Raw genomic sequence first — 20,218 nt, forward strand, 5'->3', positions numbered from 1 at the left:
TCAGGCAGACGAAGGCCCTGTTATGTTGTGAGATACACACTTGAAGGATCTTTCGCAGTGTAAGTGAAATCAGTAAAGGAGAATCTGGTTCTTGATTTTTACAATGATTATGGGATTAGCATACAAAGAAGTAACATTGAAATACTTTTGTTAGTGAAAACTAAGGTGGGATAGTTTTAAATTCTCCCCTTACAAATGAACTGCAGATGAAACAACTACTGTAAATAGTGAATCATTCTTTAAAATTGCTCAACCATTCTTTAACCCGTAAGCCAAATTCAAGAAAAAGAAGCACTTAGAAAGTAACACCAATTCTCTCTTTACAAGTAATCAATAAAGTGATTGTCACTGTCTCTTCTTCATAGTTTTTATGCTTTCTAGGGAAATACATTTGTGTTTTAACTGCCTAACCTAGATTCTTCTTCCTCCTCTGTTTTTTTTTCCTTAGGAAAAAAAAAAGTCTTTCCTCATGATGATGATTCCATACTTCAAGATCCATCTGTTTCCTCTGGCTCCTCTGCCATTTTGGCCTCAGTGGAGTCCTTTTAATTGCATTTAGCTTTATCCTGGATTGTATGAGCCTATTCCCAAGGACGTCTGGTTTTCATCAGGTAATGACCATTAATTCTGGCTGCATTTCCTTCTAAATCTTGTTGAATGGCCTAAGAAACAGAAGCTCTATGTCTTTTCTTGTATGCCCTATTGTTTTGAAAATCATGGTTTTCTCTGGGCTTGGACTGAAGGTTGGTTCATCCAAAGGCAGAGAGATGGCCCTCAGACCAGAAAATCCTTTCTCTCTCTTCCCATGTTCTGTTGTTTGTAACTATTGATCTTGCCTCTGCTATTGCCATGAGCATTTCATTCACAGAGCTCCAGATCATTCCCCAGTATTTGCATCTGCATCTGTAGCTGCTCCTTGCATCACTTACAGAAACATAGGAAAGCACAGCTTATGGTACCGCCACAGGTCCTCCTTTGGGCCCTACAAACCCAACCTCAAAAGACTCTGTAACTTAAGTAACATTTATAGGCTTCCAGTTATGTAGCCAGGGCTAAAGCCTTGCTATGGTGAGTTTTATTTTTATGTGATCTGGTAACAGTTAATAGAGGAAACATAATAGCAGAACACATCTTAGTAAATGCAATCTTGCTGTCTGTAACTTACCTGTGTGTATGTACACGTATATGTTGAAGGACTAACTTTATTTTCCAATGTAGTGATTTTAATGTCTTAAATAATATGATTGCCTTTGTTAAATAATGCAATTATAAGAGAGAAAAAAACCCTAAAATTAATGACCTAAGTTTAAAAAGAAAAGTTAATATTGTAGTTCTACTCAGTGCTTCATCTGCAGCTGATTTGCAGAAGGAGAAAACATAAACCCTAAGTTTCACCACACAAAGAATGACAATTTATTTTATGTTATAGTTGGACAATGGATTAAAAGCTTTGGGAAGTACAGATCATAATAATGGGTTTAGTCCACAAAGAAAATTCAAGAGAGTGAATTCTGTTCATTTGGCACAATTTTCCAGTGTCACTGCAGTTACATTACTTTGCCATGGTTACCAATCAACTTTAACTCCCCCTAACCAGTATTTTACTCAAGCTGCACTCTTCAAACCCTCCTGTGGGGCTGCACTGCTTCACTGGGGTGAGAGCAGGTTTCGGCTGCCAGCAGGAGCACGGCACTGACACCACCAGGGCAGAGGATTGTCTCCCTTCCAATCACAGCTCTCCCACCATTTTTTTACCAAAAGGAGAAAAACCCCTATGGTTTCTGTCTGCCCCTAACTGTTGCTATAGTTCAGAAATCTGTTTGCATCCTACCGCAGCGATAACTCCTCTTTGCATGTTCCTGATTTTGATAAGCACTCAGTATCTCAAAATGACACAACAATATTACCAAGGCAATTTCAGTTGGTTAACTTTGACTTGTTCATGAATGATCTGTACACACCAAGAACCCAAGACAACTTCTTGACTCTTTCCAACAAATAAAATGATCTTCACACTTGTAAACATTTTCCCCTACAATTTGCACTGTTCTTGTTGCTGAAAAAATACAGTTGAGTAGCTCTGAAATCTAAGTTCTTGCCTCAGCAGTGTGCGATTAGTCTGAACTATTGTATTACTAAACTCATGAGCTTCCATTATTTTCATTATTCTGAGGCATACAATAAATTTCTACATCTATTTTTAATGAAGTACAGAAAATATGCAAAAACATGTCTTCCCAGACAAATTGTTTGAGCAAAGGGAATAAAAATTTGTATCTCTGCACATTGTATTCCCTCCTCCCTTCTTTTCCACTTCGATGCCTTAATGTCACTCTGCATGTTCTTATCTTGACATGCGAGACCGAAGAGATAAGGAAATAAAACTTCCTAAGGTCTCTACTTGCATTGACAACCATGGGTGGTTTATAAGCAAAGCCTGAATCAGGGCCCACCTCATATAGGAAGAGAAAGCGTCTTGCTGCAAGAAAGAGGAAAACAATCTTCCTAATGAAGTGCCCAGGACACTGTCACTGTGTCAACAAACCTATTGAATAAATCCTTCCTTGGGTTTTATAGTGCTTTTGTGGCCATGATCATCAACAGAGTTATCAAGAATAGAGACTGAAGCCAGCTCATTTAACTAAAAGGACAGTCAAATATTTGACATAAATCATAACACATTTTTCTTCCACTTCTGCTGGATTTTCTACTAAGTGAAGATGGAACTTGGTCATGTTAATTGACATGGGTTTAAAACTGCATTTTGCCAAGGAGCAAATGCTCAGTATCTCCAAGTGTGATCATTAGATTTGTAATAAGCAGATCTTCTAGGCAAATATCAACCTATGAAGGAGAAATAAATAACAAACAAGGCCCAGAGGATTCTTTGCACCTTGGCTTTTTTATCCGGTCATTATATGAAGGGATCTTGCCCTCCTTTCAGCTGAAAAAAAAGCATTTCCAGAATGCCATCTGACCTGTCAGCTTCTTCAGTCATTCTATACCTCAGGCTCTTCTCCAGCACTGAGTAATCTACTGCTTCTAATCCATAAACTGTAATGCAACAGTTTCCTGGGAGTTAGTCTCTTGGGTTCAACAAAGTACTTCCAACTTCTTCAGATGACAGCATCCCCAGCTGTCAACTTCTTACTGTGAAGAAGGGCTTTTATTAGGCTTGAAATTCCCTTCCATTAAGTCATACACTGAGGTCTGACCTTGGCTCTACTCAGTTAATTCCACATCCGCTGCTTAGGGCTTCCTCTGCCACTCATTCACTCAACTGGACTTGCTCTAGTGCTGTCATTTGTTCAACTTCTCAGTATTAAATCTTTTTTTTTTTTTCACTTGAGCCAAAGATTTTTCATGAAACTTTCTATCCTGTCTCTTTTTTTTCTATGTCAAGGTTATCAGAAATGCAGTTTCAGCCCTTGAGGTTATGATGCATTGTTATACAGCAGAGTTAAACTTTTGGCTCCTGATTCTGCAACTACGCGACATCCAAGCAGAAGCAAACCTGTCTTGAGCTCTAAACTGGCCCTCCCTAGATTTAATGCAGAGCCACAAAGTTTCTGGAATAGTTGCCCCCTCTAGCCCAGTTCTTCTCCCTCTCTGTGGTAAATTAAGTGTAATATTACCGCATATCTCAATGAATATGACATTCTTAGATTTGATACATTTGCAACTAACTTATTAATTTTTAATTAGATTGTTATGTAGAAGCACTTAATGTATTTCTGTAAGTGACACTTATGCTGGCAGATTTAAAAAGTGTCTGTTATGAAGTCAAAGTTTAATTAGCTTTCGCTGCAAATAAAAGACATATTAACTTATAATTTGCTTAGAAAGCCATATACTGCATGATCATTATTTTTCCAAAGGTGAAACCACTAATTTTTTAATATGGGATTTTTTTCTCATTTACTTAATACATAAGTTCCTTAACTCCTTATGCACACTGTAAATCACTTTTCATGCCTTTGACCTCATTACAAATCAAAGTCCCATATTCAATGTTAATGAGAAGAAAAATTTATATATAATTTCTAAAGCAAATTTCTCATGTGAGAGCCAACATTCATTGGAACATATCTGCCATCAGCTTATGGCTTCTTGCACATAGCAGATGATAGGCCATCTCTGAAGAACAGGTTATAGTAATAACAGAAGGCTTTGAATGTGCTTTTCTCAGAGTATGTTACTTAATCTTTTTCTATATTAAGGAATAATAATTTAATTCATGTAATTGCCATAGATAGCCAATAGGAAATGCGTGGAAGCAGGGCACATCAATCCAAAAAAGGATGTTTTTCCTATTTTCTATTTAATATGGGAAATGACACTGACAAAATGGAAATGGGATGTAATTAATTCTCTGGGAATAGAAAGTTGGATGACTTTGTAATACATATGATCCCTTAACCCTGCATTTATCACAGTACATATAACTGGTTTCTTTTGGAAAGGTACATATAAAACACAAAAGTCGTATTGCAGTTTCAATGGCATAAGTACTATTTTGCATGAACTGAACTGCTCTGCATGTACCCAGCTAGTTTATGAACTAAGATTAAAATCTGGCCCATAGACATTTTTGTTTCATTGCAGCTTTTTTAAAGCATAGAATGATCCAGAAACACAACTGCTCTCATGTATATAAAACTCATATACACTCATCTTTACTATCCATTACTCTAAGTTCACTCATCCTCTTAGATAGTAAGAATATAATTGTAATGTCTGTGTCTTTGTATTTTCTGCAATAGAAATATTCACAATGAATTCTGGTTCTGTTTCCTCTAGGCATTCCTACAAAGTGCAACAGAAAGATACAATTGGATCTCTACACTCACTTTAATAACAGACATATTATTTTGTGTTTTAAAATCAAATTGAATATTCTTACTAAGTCTGTTTGGTTTTGGTTTGTTTTTTTTTTTTTAATAACTGAAGCACTATCTTTCCCCCTGCATTGATATATTGAATTCAGTGCTCTTCAAAGCAGAACTTTTCAACAGAAGAAAAAAACCACAAAGTAATGGAAAAATCACAATGACACTCATAACAGCTCTCCTGCAATAAATGAACACATCATTTACTAGTTGCAAATGCCCTAGTGGGACAGCTGTTCTGTCAGCAAACTTTGCCTGTCAGTCTCAGTGTCATAATCCACTACTAAGTTTATAGGTAACTTAAAAACTAACATTGATAAGGTAAATACAATTTGCATAGCCCCCGAAATATTAAGAGTAGAAGAAACGCACTTAGAAAAACTGCATTTCCAAAACTTTCATATTATATAAATGACATTTTAATGAATACAGACTAACATCCCATTGAACATCTGCATTTTTACTCATTCTTCTGCAGCCTTCCGCTATTTACCTATGAGGTCAGACTTTACATGAAAGGTACATTAATTATGATTAACAGATGATATAACAAATGGCTAAGGGAGTGTTATAGGATCTAATAAGTCAAGCAGTTGCTTATGATCATAAATAACACATTCTGCTATAGTGCCTAGAACACCGATACTACTTTTATCTCTAGTTACACTGTATTAGCCCATTATAACTGCTGATGTCCTCTTAATAGAACGAGACCATATAATGACCCCATAACAGGGCTCTCATAATTACAGAAAGCACCTTATGCAAAAAATAATTATGCAGAACCATCCAATATTCTTGAAGCATTCTTTTCAAAGTATTTTAAAATCTGGCAAGTAATGGAAGTATCCGTCTTACGAGACCACCTACTTGGCCACACATCAGTCTTTGACAGGAGAACAAAATGGCGTATTTTTTAAATAGAGGCTGATTTGCACATATCATGCAAAACAAAGCAGCAGTGTAATTACAGTTGTGTCAAAGCTGCAGGTCCCATTCTAAGAGCCTGTCCCAGAAACGGAGGGAAGCATGGATCAAATGGTTAATTTTAGTGAGGGAAGTATTCAAAATCCTTAGATCTTGGAGGTTTTTCTACTTGATAGCTCTTTGTTTTGCGTTTGTGTGGTGGGGTTTTGGTAGCAGGGGAGGGGCTGCAGGGACAGCTCCTGTGAGAAGCTGCTGGAAGCTTCCCGGGCTCCAAGTCGGACCCACCTCTGGCCCAGGCTGAGCCCATCAGTGACGGTGGTAGCGCCTCTGGGAGAACAGATTTCAGAAGGGGAACTGGCAGTGAGTGGGGGATTGGAATGTGAGAGGAACCCCTCTGCAGACACCGAGGTCAGTGAGGAAGGAGAGGAGGAGGAGTGGGGGAGGAGGGGATGCCCCCACAGCCGCGGTGAGACGGCAGGCTGTCCCCCCCCAGCCCAGGGAGGGGAGCGGGGGAGCGGAGGCCCCCCAGGATGGCCAGGACTCCATGGGAAAGCCCGCGCTGGAGCAGGCTGTGACTGGAGATCGGCCCGCGGAAAGGACCCACGCCAGGGAAGTTTGTGAGGAACTGCAGCCTGCAGAGAGGACTCACATTGGAGAAGTTGGTGAAGGACTGTCTCCCGTGGGAGGGACCCCACGCTGGAGCAGGGGACGGGTGAGGAGTCCTCCTCCCCCTGAGGGGGAAGGAGCGACAGAGACCAGGTGTGGGGAGCTGACCCCAACCCCCATTCCCCGTCCTCCTGCACCACTGGGGAGGAGGGAGAGAACCGGGAGTGGGGGTGAGCCAGGAAGGAGGGAGGGCTGGGGGGAAGGTGTTGTAAGGTTTGGGTTTACTTCCCAATATCCTTGTTTTGATTTGACTTGTAGTAAATTAAATTGGTTTTGTTTCTTCCCCAAGTTGAGCCTGTCTTTTGCCCACAACCATAAGTAGTGAGTGATCCCTCCCTGTCCTTGTCTCGCCCCATGAGCTTTTCTTTCTATTTTCTCCTCATCCCACTGGGGCCGGGGTGGGGGGAGTGACCGAGCAGCTTCGTGGGGTTTTGTTACTGGCTGGGCTTAAACCACGGCACTCTTTAACTCTAGAAATTGGCAATTTTAATACCCTCAAACTGCATTGAAACTAGCACTCCGCATTTGATACTGATGCAGTAGCACTGCATTCCCATTTTTTCTTCAAGAATACAAGGTGAGAATAATTTGCTCTGTTTAAGCTCACTTAACACTTTACAATCTAAAACACGACCCAGAGGCAGGAATGAATTAACTCCGGGACTACAAAGACTCAAGCATTACCAATTTTATAATTTAGTCTTCTGATAATATTTATTTTAAAATTTTCAGAAAATTATTTAGGAATCGATTCAGAGAAAAAAAAAATCTTTCTCTTTTAGCTTCTTTACTAGAAAATTATTCTAAAAGCTCTAATACTGTCTCCAGGTAAAATTTTCTCACTTCACTACAATAGGGCCATAAAGCAGGCCTCGGTGCCTGCAGAAAGCGCTCATTAACTTCCCAGCCTGAGTCCACTTTGTTATCAGGGTTTGATTGCTCAACAGCCCTGGTTAAATATATATATATTTGTATATAACTGTCAAACTGACCACAGATTATGGTAACAGTAATGTTGCAAATCTGCCTGACAGATACTACTGGCAAATTCTGTCATTTGTCTCTAGAACAATTCTATTGGAAACTCATGGATTTACTTAGTTTTAATAACCAGAATGAGACAAAATGAAACTGCCAAAGATTTTGAGTATTTTGCACACTAACATGGATTAACCTTCAAGGTTCTTATTACCATTTAGATAGATATTCCTAGCTGCTGTCTTAGGTCAGCAAGTATTCGAATCACTGGAACACACTATGGACAGATGCAGCAGAAATGTATGTATTCTCCGAAAAAAAAGATTAAAACATCCACTGCACCTTAATGGCAAGGGAGCATTTTCTTCTGTGGAAAAGGCTGCAAGCTGCTTATATCTCTCCTCACGTTTTGTACTCCCTTTCATCATTATTTCTCTTGGACTGTCAAGTTTCCATTACCATGATGTAAATGTAAGTGAAAAGGGTGCTTTTAAAAAGATTTTTTCCAAGTTTTTTTTCTTTTTTTTCTTTTGTTTTTATATTTTTTCAGAAATAAACCAAAGGTCCCACTTAGTGCCATCCACTGGTAGCACTAATACTGTAATCAGATGACAAGCTTTGCTATCAAAGATCTTTACAAGGGCTTCAGTTAATCTGCAAGTACATCAGCTCGGCATTGCATTCTCTAATTCACTCCATTTATCTCATCCTCTATCCTGAAGGGACAGATACTGCACCATTCTTGGTATGCTGAGATCAAGAAACTACTTCCTCCTCTAGGTACAGTGAAGAAGGAGAGAAGTGGACCATTCTGCACAGTACAGCTAGATCTTCATATAGTCTAACAGTTGTTCATTATTGTTATTATTAATATATGATTTCTCCTAATTACAACATCACCACCATTTGAACACTGCTAAACTGAAATGCGTAGCAGGCACAAGAAGACACAGTACTTCAAACCTGCAGAAGATCAATGCTTCAGAGGTAGGTGATGTAAATGGATGAAAAGCAACAGCAAAACATGTTCTGACCCTTGTATAATTTACCTCATTGCAGGGAAACCTAAAAAACCCATGCTGCTAAATACGTGGAATTTTTAAGTCGAGCAGATGTGAGAGAGCAATTTTAGGATTAAAATTAAAAACTTTACGGAGAAGTTTGCCCCAAACTTATGCCATAATATGTATTCTTATTACAGTACTTAACCCACTGCTTAAGTCACTACCTGATTTCAAAAGGAAAGTACAAATTTTTGTATGTCTGATATATGAAGATTTGGTGGAATCCACTTTCAATTTCTGGTACTGAGTTAGAGAAGGAATTTAAAATATATAAAATACATGTTTGAAAAAGTGACAGATGCTGTCATACCCCGCAGCAACACTGTATGCAAGCCAAGGTCAAAGCTATATAGAAACTTAAATATATCAGTTCTCTGACGTAACCAAACCAAACCTCTGTTGATCCAGAGTATTTTCCTTGGGTGTTTCATGATAAGCCATGGTTTACATAGTCACCTATTATGGTCATACTTATTTCCCATTTTTTGACATCCTCTAGCCTGGTAGACACTGATATTTAAACCAGCGCACCCTTGCCAAATACAGCTGCTGTGTTATCTTCGTAACACACTAAAAAGCATATCTGCTTTGTTCCAAAGAATGCCTTGTAGGCAACTGGGTCAAAAAGCAAAAATTGTTTTGCAGTAATTTAATGGCTATTGTTAGTAGCCAGAATTAAGAAATACGGCACTTGCTTTGATTGAATGTGAATAAGGAAGACGAGCACGAAACTTGATTCAACTGCTAAAGGTGCCAAGGAGGATCTTCTAAGGATTACAGTGAGAGATGGATAAAGCCATACTGAAGAGTCAAAATCAGGTGAAAATGCAGTTGGGGGAAGGAATGCTTTGATGGAAGGGATGTGCCATAATCCCTCCTTCAAATTAGCAATAGCCCTTTTAGGACAGCAACCTATTTAGGTGACTTTGGTTGCAAGGAGCATTATGAATACTTCTCCACAGTATTTTCAGACCAATCGTAACTGAAGCCTTTAACCCATAGCCACAGACAGTAAAATATAAGAAACTTTATTCCTAAAATGTTTTTAGTAGGGGAAAACTTTTCTCTCAGTACTAAATGTGACAATAGTGTTGAACAAACAACTTGAGCTCTAAAGGCTACACAATCGCAAGATGTTTAATACAAAGAATACACTAATCCCACTTCAATGCAGAGGCTGGAATTAAAAATGTGTTTCAGTCACACTGCTTGCAAAGCAGGAACAGCAAGATGCCTTTTGCCATTATTTCCTTACAAATCACGGTCAAAGATATTAGTGTTCTCTAATGAACCTCCTCTTGTATTGCTAAAAAATACACAGGTTTCTCCTTTTATCCCATCGGCCCTACATGTGTATCTGTTAGCATTTTTCAGGCTCCAGAATATCATTTATGCCAACCAATTGCTCTCTGTTACAGTTTTCAGAAAAGAGTGAAAAAGTAAGTTGATCCTGTAACTGAAAGACCAGTCTAGGTAGTGTTAGAGACACAGTGTCAACACAAAAGCCCTGAAACAAAGAGGAAGCCCTGGAAACTCTGGGTGTTATTTAATCAGTGATAAAAACATGCTGGTGTTTCTTGTATTTGAAAGTTGGATGGGGAAATCCTCCTAAATCATATATAGTACATGTAGGAAACACAGAGGAATTCCATTAACTTGTTTGAACAGCACTAATTAACTGCCTTAGGTACCACTTCTAATCTGTGCAACCTCTGAACGATATATATTTGCTTTCTTTTTTCAGTGAAATTAAATATGAAAATAATTCCCAACGCAAAAAATCTGAGAAAAGAAAGCAAGAGAGAAAAAGACACATGGAAAGAGAGAAGAACAGGAGACAGAAAGAAAAGCAACAAGATATCTGCAAAATAATGACGCAGAAACTATGTAAATCCAAATTAATAACCAGGCCAACCTAGAAAGCATCATCTAACTGCTAGAAACAAACAAATGCACCTGGGATGTGAGTCAGGCTGTGTCATGTAGGCACTTATCCCTTAGTATTTGATTTGTAGTAGCAAGTAATGAAGCCAAGCATGCATTTAGACAGTGTGAAGCAGATGGACAGCATACTCTGGAAAACAAGTTAATGGCAGAGGCAGGTATATCTGCATAACTCAAAAGCCAAAATGGCCTTAACAATTAGAGACATTTACAGATGCAGTATTTTCACATTCAGATATGTGTAAATGTAAATTTGCAGCAATGTAAATATGTAGCAATACTTTTGTTGATCCTATGCATAGCTTCTCTCTGAGAAAATTGTTTTTTTTCATGAAGCAGATTAATAAGCTGCATGACTGTTAAATGAAAACTGCCGCCTTTTTTTTTTTCTTCAGTTGTTGAACATCATTAGGGCAAATCCACCTCATTGCCAGTGCAAAGGCCATTGCCTACAGCAAAGCTAATTCAGCTCTAACCACGCACAGAAGGAGACCCTGTAACTTTGCTATACAACCCAACCACGCTGCTCCACAGAACAGCAGATCAGGGGACAGTAATGAGGGAAGACTGGCTTGTTTACTTTGATATTTTCTATAGAATAAGATAGCATCCTGGCATCACAGCTTAGCAAAGCCAGTGTCCAAAATCACACAAACCCTTCATCACACTTGAGCCTAATGGAAGAGTCTCAGAAGCAAGTCAAGAGATTGAATATACCTGCATTTTACTCTTCTTTATAACAGTATTGTTTCATATTCAAGCACGCACTTACACAAGCTGCAGATTACCACCTAAAGGCCTACAAGCAGGTCAGCCCTGGTGCATGAACAGAGAGCAAGCTGAGATACAGGAAAACCTGTAATCCTTTATTCACTCTATGGATACACAACGGAGTTGATAACCAGCAGTTGTCCTACACCCAAGTTCACACCCAAGTGTAAACCACCAAAGTGGTAAAAAAATTGTAGCTACTGACGAAACAAGAAATTTTACACCAGTCAGAACAAGAAATATCAGCCCTAACTGGAAGTTCAAATTCTTGCTGGTATAAAATGAGACAGATCATATACTCAAGGCATAAAAATCACTAAATATCAATAAATTCAGTTAAGCAGTACTTCTTAGATATATTACCATAATCAATCAACGTAATCTTAGAGAGTCACATACTAATCTCCATGGCTTATAGCTATAATTAACACTATTAATAAATAATAACAAACAAAATGCCTAAATCCAGATTTTTAAAAATTGCTTATAGAAGCCAATAAAGCGCACACATTATCACACCAGTAACTTCGTATTTCCTGAAGCAGATTCACAAAAGATGTTTAATTATCTCTCTTAGAGTCAAGTTTGGAAGCAGGAAGAGAAAAGAAATGGTGTTTTGAACATCTCTTCTACACATTGAACCAAAATGAATTTTGCAGAAGCATTTTTTTTTCTTTCTGTACTATTAGCCTTCTGGTGATATTTCCACGAGGCTTCTGATCTACGAAATCCCTTGTTCTGGATACAGAAGCAGTCTCCAGGACAGTAAGGTTTTGCTAGCAGCTTCTTCCTGCATTATAAACAGCATTTATGCAACATCCCCTGATGGGCCTGCTCCCTCCTTCATGTTTGTGCTCACTGTCTTGCAGCATTGCCGCAGATGTGCTGCTTTTGCAGCCAGACAACGTGCTCCACTCATGGACCACATAGATGAAATTTCTCTCAGTTTCAGGTTCTGAAAGGTTCTTCTTCACCTCTGGAGTGCATGTGGATCCCAGAAGTTGTGTCCTCTACCCCACTGTAGTGGTTTAACCCCAGTCAGCAACTAAGCACCACGCAGCTGCTCAATCACTCCCCCCCATCCAGTGGGATGGGGGAGAAAATTGGAAAAAGAAGCAAAACCCGTGGGTTGAGATAAGAACAGTTTAATAGAACAGAAAAGAAGAAACTAATAATGATAATGATAACACTAATAAAATGACAACAGTAGTAATAAAAGGATTGGAATGTACAAATGATGCGCAGGGCAATTGCTCACCACCCGCTGACTGACACCCAGCTAGTCCCTGAGCAGAGATTCCCTGCCCCCACTTCCCAGTTCCTAAACTAGATGGGATGTCCCATGGTATGGAATACCCCGTTGGCCAGTTTGGGTCAGCTGCCCTGGCTGTGTCCTGTGCCAACTTCTTGCGCCCCTCCAGCTTTCTCACTGGCTGGGCATGAGAAGCTGAAAAATCCTTGACTTTAGTCTAAACACTACTTAGCAGCAACTGAAAACATCAGTGTGTTATCAACATTCTTCACATACTGAACTCAAAACATAGCACTGTACCAGCTACTAGGAAGACAGTTAACTCTATCCCAGCTGAAACCAGGACACCCACCTAAGCCAGCCAGAAAAGCATGGCAGAAAAAACCATGCTCCTTCCCTGTGTCGCTTCCTTCCTAGCAGCTACTGAAACTGCAACTATGTTCAAATTCCTCATAACCTACTTTCAAGCACACATGCCTTGCTATCTCTTGTACTTTCCAAGATTGTATTATCATAGAAGGTGCCAAGTGACTGCACTGCCTATTTACCAGAGAGATGTCTCATTGTTTCTATTAATAATATATTAAACAAGCTAGCGCTGAACATTTTTGAAAAGCCAAGAGCTCTATTTGTTTCTGTCAGTTTTTTATTTCAGAAACAGGAGTTGCTACACAGACAAACAATTTCCTATGCCTCAAAAGGAAGACAATAAGGTGCACAAGCTATAGAAAGAGAGGGGTAAAAGAAAGTTCTTTTAGTTGCTAGTCATGCCATGGACCTGCTATCTGCCTATATATGAATGACCATGCTTTAAAAGCTGGGTTTGCTTTTGGATTCTCCCATTTGTTCACAACATTTACAGCTTTAAGGCCAGTTCCTCAAAGAGGATAAATGTCCTCAACTTCACCTGAAGCTACTAGGAGCACTACATTCTCACCTTTCCAGAAAAATCAATCAATCTAAACCAAAAGTAGAGTGCTCCCAGAAAAGCCACAGGTTATTTCTTTATTCTGAAGTGGAGATTACATCTGCTCAGTTCTTCTAGGTTACTGAGGCTCCTGGCTGAGATATTCCCTACCAAAATACAACATAAACATGGACCATCAAAGTGGACTGTGCTCTGTTTACTTCTCCTCCTGTGAGTCAGTGCTGGAGACGATGCAGGGGAATGTTCAGCTCCCTGCACCATGTGAGCAGCAGCTGGGAAACAGCAAAGGAACTCTGTATTTGCCATCTTAATGTAATCATATCAAAATGTGTTGAGTGACTTCTTCCACCCCTATCCCCAGTGTCATTTCTCAGTGTCCCAAGGAATCACAGATGGCAGACCAGAAAGTGCAGTCTGGTCATGTAGCCCATCCTGTTGCAGCAATGCAGCATTTTCCTTTACAGTAACCTCTTGATAGTATTTGCAGTCAAGTCCACTTTTAAATACCTTTACTTATTCCTCTGTGAAAGCGAAAAGTAAAATCAGTTCTGTTACTTACGTGTAGAAATATTCCTGCTATATTTATTTATGACATGCCCTTGTAGTAGACATCAGAAAAATAAAGAGGAGGAAATGGGTTCTGAAAACATTTGGGACAGTTTTATAGAATATTATTGCAATTAATTCTCATAAAATCCATCTGCCACACCAAGGGCTTGTGTTACCAGGAAACCATTTGTAAAAGGTTCAGAGGGAGAAAGAAATTATAATATCCCTTTCCTCTCTTTCTCACACTTCTCAACCTGCCTTTCACAAAAAATAAAGAGTTATGTGAGCTTTTCCATGCAGCCAGCTTACCACGGGTTTTATGTGAAGTATTGTGCAGATTTAGAGGAAATGCTAGATACTACTAAATGAAAATGAGTTTTTTCCATCTGAATGATGCAATAGTCAGTTCTATGCATACTATAGCTTGCCATAATAAAAAAAAAAAAAACAACTTTCTATTTCATGCTCTAAACCTAAATCATGGAAATGCAAAGCAACAACTTCTCTGTGCTTCAGTCTCTTGTAATCTGGAGACAGAACAGAATGCATAGAGACTCCTCTCCCTAAGCCGTAGAAAACAGTTGATGGACAAATATGTTAGCGTGAGTCTCAAGGAAATGGATGAGTGGAAAGAGAATGTATAAGTATAAGATAAATCACAAATATCTATGATAATATGTTACACGCTTCAGCTTTTTAATTTGCATGTATTGCTGCTTTTTACATCTCCACCTTTTGTAGATCATAGTTTTCTGACATACGCTGGGAACCTATGCTTTCCTCTGTAGTCAGTGGAGAGAATCAGACACACCACCTACCCCGAGTGGGATCTTCTTCTAGAAATGCCTACCCTTATCTATTTGTCATAAAGAGGACCTATTTAACTCGCTGAAATTAGACTTCTGCTACTAGTATCAGAACACTACTATCAGGCAAGATAAATTCCACCCTAAAGTGTTCCACAAGCAGTTGTCACAAAAACACTTAACTGCAATGGTGTACACCAACCTTAAAGGTTCTCTTTAAATCTTTGTCATCTGTACTGTTGCATGGCCACTGTTTTATGGACAATGATCATGCAAGGCAGCTCCTCACTGCACCGAGCTGCAGTCTTTTTTGTAAAAGCACTGTTGATGTGGAGGTGAGAAAAAGCAGGACTCAAATGCATCTATTACTTTCATGAAGAAGATGGGTTAGCAAAGGGAAAAACATGTTGATAAGAAAGTCAAGCAGTATGTATCATACCTGAAATGTGCCAAAGTGTCAGAAATAAACAGTAAGGAAGTCATAAGCAGACCTGCAAATTAATTCTTGTTTAGACATTAAAAAAAAAAAAAATCTAGTAAAGGCAGAATTATGGCAATTCTAGTATATTTAAATAAGGATTATTTAAATTTCTAAGCATTAAGTAAAGACATTTAAGAAATACAATAAACACTTATTTCAGTCTATTATCTAAAAGTATTTCTCATATTTAAGGGTCTTCTCTAGTTCGTTACCTAAAAGTTCCTACCAGAAATGAAAAAACTGACCTCACTGAAGTCTCATCACAGCAGAAACTTCATAGTGAGCCAAACAGAAACATTCTCGACTTAGATAATTATACAAAATTCAGGTTTCTAAACATTTTCTTTAAAACTCAAATTAGCCAGAGCTTCTGAAATGTCAATGACCTTACATATGCTCCTAAACTTACGTGCAAAAATCAGAACAATCAGATCTAATTATGGCAGAAAGAAATTATGGAAGAAAATCAGAGCTACTTTATCACACCCCCTTCCAATTGAAACCTGGCCAGAAACAACAATACCAGTAACATTCCTAACTGGTCAGTACAGGCAGGTTTCCATCATCTGGGCAAAGTCAGTAACTTGGTGCTAAATTTATCACCATGGAACTTTACATTAAACAGCACAAAGCAGAGAATGAAATCATTGTTCAGCAGAATCATGAGTGCCCCAAAAATGGCAGTGCAAAATCCGGCGACTTGCTAGCAGTTTATATCACAGGGATCAAACACCACCATGATTTCTGATGGCTTTAGCTGAACACTTGCGACAACTCCCAGCCAGTAGAAAGAGCTTCACTTCTGCTCTTTTGCAACATCTGCCCTGTGAGAATTAAGTGCACATCAAGATAAACAAAGTATAGCCTGATTTGACAAAAGATCAGAGAAATGATGAAATACTGAACAAAATGTCAGCAAAGAACATAGGTACTTGCCAGCATGACTAACAGGAAAGTTAGAGATTAGGAAGGCTACGTAGCAGATTTTTTTCTGGGTTTGGGGTTTTTGTTGTTTCTTTTATTACCTCTCCAAATCTAAAAAGAAGAACTTTTGTGTACGTTCCTTGCATTTCAGACCCTGTAGGGCCATTTTGGGATGTACCATTGCAGACAGTATGTCTGGCAGGAACACATCTGTGACCAGGTGCCCATTAAATCATTTCCTGAGCTGTTTTAGACCTCTTCTGAGGGCAGTTTGGTAGCATGCCAGTTCTGGTCTAAAATCTGCAAAGAACCACTGATTAATTGGGCTTTTGCTATTTCACTGTCGTAAGGAACTGCACTCCTTTCACATTCTTATGGGACTCCTTGTGTGGTTTCATTGGCAATTGCAGTAACTTTACCCCTATGTCTATATATTTTTAAATTAAACAAAGTAACTAATGAACTGGAAAAATACTGTTTCAGCAGTGAAACAATGCACTGATTCCTACTGACAATCATATTTTGGATTCACTACCTTATCTGATGTGCTACCCAACATCCCTTTAAGAAACAGGAGTCTCACAAATTCGATGTTAAATTTCATTAACATTTATGATTTCCCCTTTACTTTTCATCTAGTAATATCTTGCTATTTTTATTCCACTGCACCTAAATCACATTTAATATAGGCAGGTGGCTAAGTAAGGGGATACTGAATACTGAGTAGGCTCCATTGGAGTAAAGCAATCAGATAAACTCACAAGTGTATCATCTGAGGTCTATGCTACACTCCAAAGTGTGGGTAGTGTCAGTATGGCCCACGCTGACATATCTGGGTAAGCTTTAAATTTGCAGGCTGGAGAATCAAGGCCCAAGAAAGGTGGCTGCAGCACAACAGCCTTCACCGAGGAGGAGCCAAGCCTGCCCGCAGGTTGGGGTGCTAACCTGGCACAGCCATCCCAGGCCAAAGTGAACAAGAGCAACACTGCTAATAGGTGCACTGCTAGTTTTGCACAGGGACCCCTGAGATACAATCAGGCCTTTATGGTTGCTGAATAAATTCACAATTTAGAAAATTTGTTACTTCAGTGGCACAGACATGCAGGTCTCCGTTGTGCTTTTGAAAATCTAGCCTTTAAATCCCATATTATCTGTCAAAAAGTTGATATTTGCTTTCAATTGAGAAACATGTATTAGATATACTCACTGGTCAGCAATTAGCAAGCAACTGAAGAAACAGCTGTTGGGCATCTTGGAAAGGGAGACTCTGACTTCTAACCTCAAGGGAGATGGAAGCCAGAAAACTCGTAGCAATCCAAGCATCCAGCCTCCTGCAATCAAGCTATTTTTATACATCACCAAAAAGCGACTACAAAGATGTGGTAAATGTTACTGGGACTCCAGAAGTGACTCCACAAGGCGTTTAGAGGCAAAGGTATACAAGCCGATGACTTTAGCTCCCCTGTGTGACAAGAACTTACCATGGCAGCATGACTGGAAATCTATCACTATGATGGTTAGCAAATTGATCAATGTGATGCTTGCAACTGGACTTTTTTCAGGGGTCCAGAATGCAAGACAAAACAATCTCTCTTAACACAAATACCATCAAAAGCCCTGACCTGCCCTGTTACGATAAGAGTCCCACTGATTTGAAGCTTAAAAATTCTTCCAGCATTAGAACAGAGTTCACCATGCCCTCACAGCATGGTTCTGCTCTCAAACGAGGGCGCCAGGAGTTATACATATATAGAGTATATATTCCAAAGCTAATGGCATTCCATACAGTATAATACACTGCGTTCCCAACAACTTATCAGGTATAGTCTTGGAGAAGGGCAGACAGAAGAAGGTGGCACCTATAGTGGAGTGGGTACCCTGCTCTCAGCTGCCTGTTAATCTCACTCATTTGCAGTAACACCGGCAATGAAGAGCAGAGGGAGAGGAGTAACACCAAGGGTATCCTTGTACACTGGGCCTTCCTCTGGAACGTGTCTGGTGCTTGAATCCAGAAGTTCACCCCTATCTCATCATGAGCACAGTCACACATGCAGAGATGCTCAGCTATTAAAGATCAAAGGTATCTTTTTGCCTCACTTCAGCTTGTTCACAAACCACGTTAGTTCAAGGCAAGGAGAGCTCAAAAGACCAGATGCAGAATGACCCAGTGAATGTAAAAAGGTACTCGTGGTGGTTTTGCTACTCCTTAACCTTGAAAGTCACATCACAGAGGGGAAAACACTTCTCCTGCAGTCCATCTAGAAGTCAACTTGCATCCACAAAATGCTTCAATAAAAATGTGGTGAATATTTCTAGTAACTTTGACTAGCTTTCTATCTGACTGGCCTTGGTGAGCTTCTGTAGCTATATACCGAGTTCAGTATCACATAAAAAGAAACCAGCGGTAGCATAACAAGCACAGCTTCCATTCACATGAGTAGAGAGGTTCAGAGCTGGATCCTATACTTCTGCCTAATTTTGTCAAGTCAAATGGAGCTCCAGCCATTTATACTACCCTGGGACTGGTCTCAATCAAAATTTAACAACAGGGTGGCAGAAAAAAATCAACCCAAAGAGTTATCTTTATTAACTCTAGGAAAGGGGGAGAAGCAGGGGAAGCAGTCCTTTCTTCCCCTGAGGCCTTCCAAGAAAGATGTCAGAAAGAGTGAAATACATAGACAGACAAAAAGAATAAAACAGCAACATCACAAGAAATAAGAAATGAGAGCTATCAGAAAAACAGATACCAGTCATGGCAAGAAAAAAAAAAAAGGAAACTCTTACATTGGTAAGAGTTGGTTGTTTCTGGTACATTAGAAATGTGACCAACTTGGTGCTTCCAGAGTATGTTTAAAAGTAGCAATCCAAATAACACTGAAGATATGCATACAATACTTTAGATACAGAGATAAATATAAAGTTAGATACACATAAAACCAAAACATTGTATGTATTATTGTTGATATGCTCCTTATTTTCAAATGCATTTTATATTTTCCTACAGGGTCTCATCCAAACTCACTGCAAACAACGGAAAAGTTTCCATTGATTTCAAGGGACTTTGGAAGAGACCCTGAGAAGCTACTGCAAAACAGAGGTCTCAGCTATCTTCCTTGTCCAGTAATTTTTTTCTCTTTAAACTCATAATTCAGTTAATATCTTTCTTCATCCGTGAACTTGATCTTATCAACACTGTTCTGTCCCGGCATGGGGACTACATTATCTCCCTTTCTCAAACTGCAATGAAAGGAAACTTTTCCACCCTTGGGCATTTTTTCCCTCTTGCAGATATGTCTGTGTTCCTTTATCTGGTCCTTTTTTGCATTCACTGCAAATCAAAAACTCTCCAGAGGAACTTCCTGGATTCTCAGTTATTGAATAAGGCTAATCAAGTTCCCAGAGAACAATCTTGCTTTTTATGTCTATCCGCATCCGCAGTCTCTTCATCAAAACAGTCCTATTCAAGATTCTTAAGGGCTCTTCAACAAAAATATTTTAGATCTTCAAAACAAAAGTTTCCGAGCGTCAGGTTCACTAGTCTCTTAACTTCATTTTAACTCACTTCTTAAACACAACTACAGTAACACCACACTGTAAGATACTGTGCTGAGTGCTTCAACACACAGCTCTTAGATCCAAACAAAGAGTTCAGTTCTCTTTGATTACATTAACTTTTTTAATCCAAAAGGTTTTTGGTGAAGCATATGTTCTGCATCATTAAAATCAGATATTCTGGCTTTGATCTTTAAGTTCTCTCAGTTGACTGCTTCTCCAAACTACAAACTATTCGAGCTTTTGAAGTTATCTCCTTGCTCTGTACAAAAAACCTGAACCTTCAGCCAGATTTGATAGGGTTACAAGATAATACCCATATACCATTGTATTTACTTTTTACATATTAAACTTTGTTTTAGGAAAAAATCTACAGCTTTGTCAGAAAACTTTAAATACAATAACTATAAAAGAGAGAATTTTCTACATAGTATTAAGTTTGTAAGTAAATCTAGGAATATTCTGTTTCACTGAACACTGTCTTTTA

The 20,218-nt window shown here is 39.0% G+C and overlaps 1 protein-coding gene across 9 annotated transcripts in view; it reads right to left on the minus strand.

Annotated features, from left to right (window-relative positions):
• TRPS1 (transcriptional repressor GATA binding 1) overlaps positions 1-20,218 on the minus strand; it is a 223,144-nt gene that overhangs the window by 84,177 nt on the left and 118,749 nt on the right. The gene's annotated exons all lie outside the window — the stretch shown is intronic.

Source organism: Buteo buteo, chromosome 3 (assembly GCF_964188355.1).
Source record: "Buteo buteo chromosome 3, bButBut1.hap1.1, whole genome shotgun sequence".
Taxonomy (NCBI): Eukaryota; Metazoa; Chordata; class Aves; order Accipitriformes; family Accipitridae; genus Buteo; species Buteo buteo.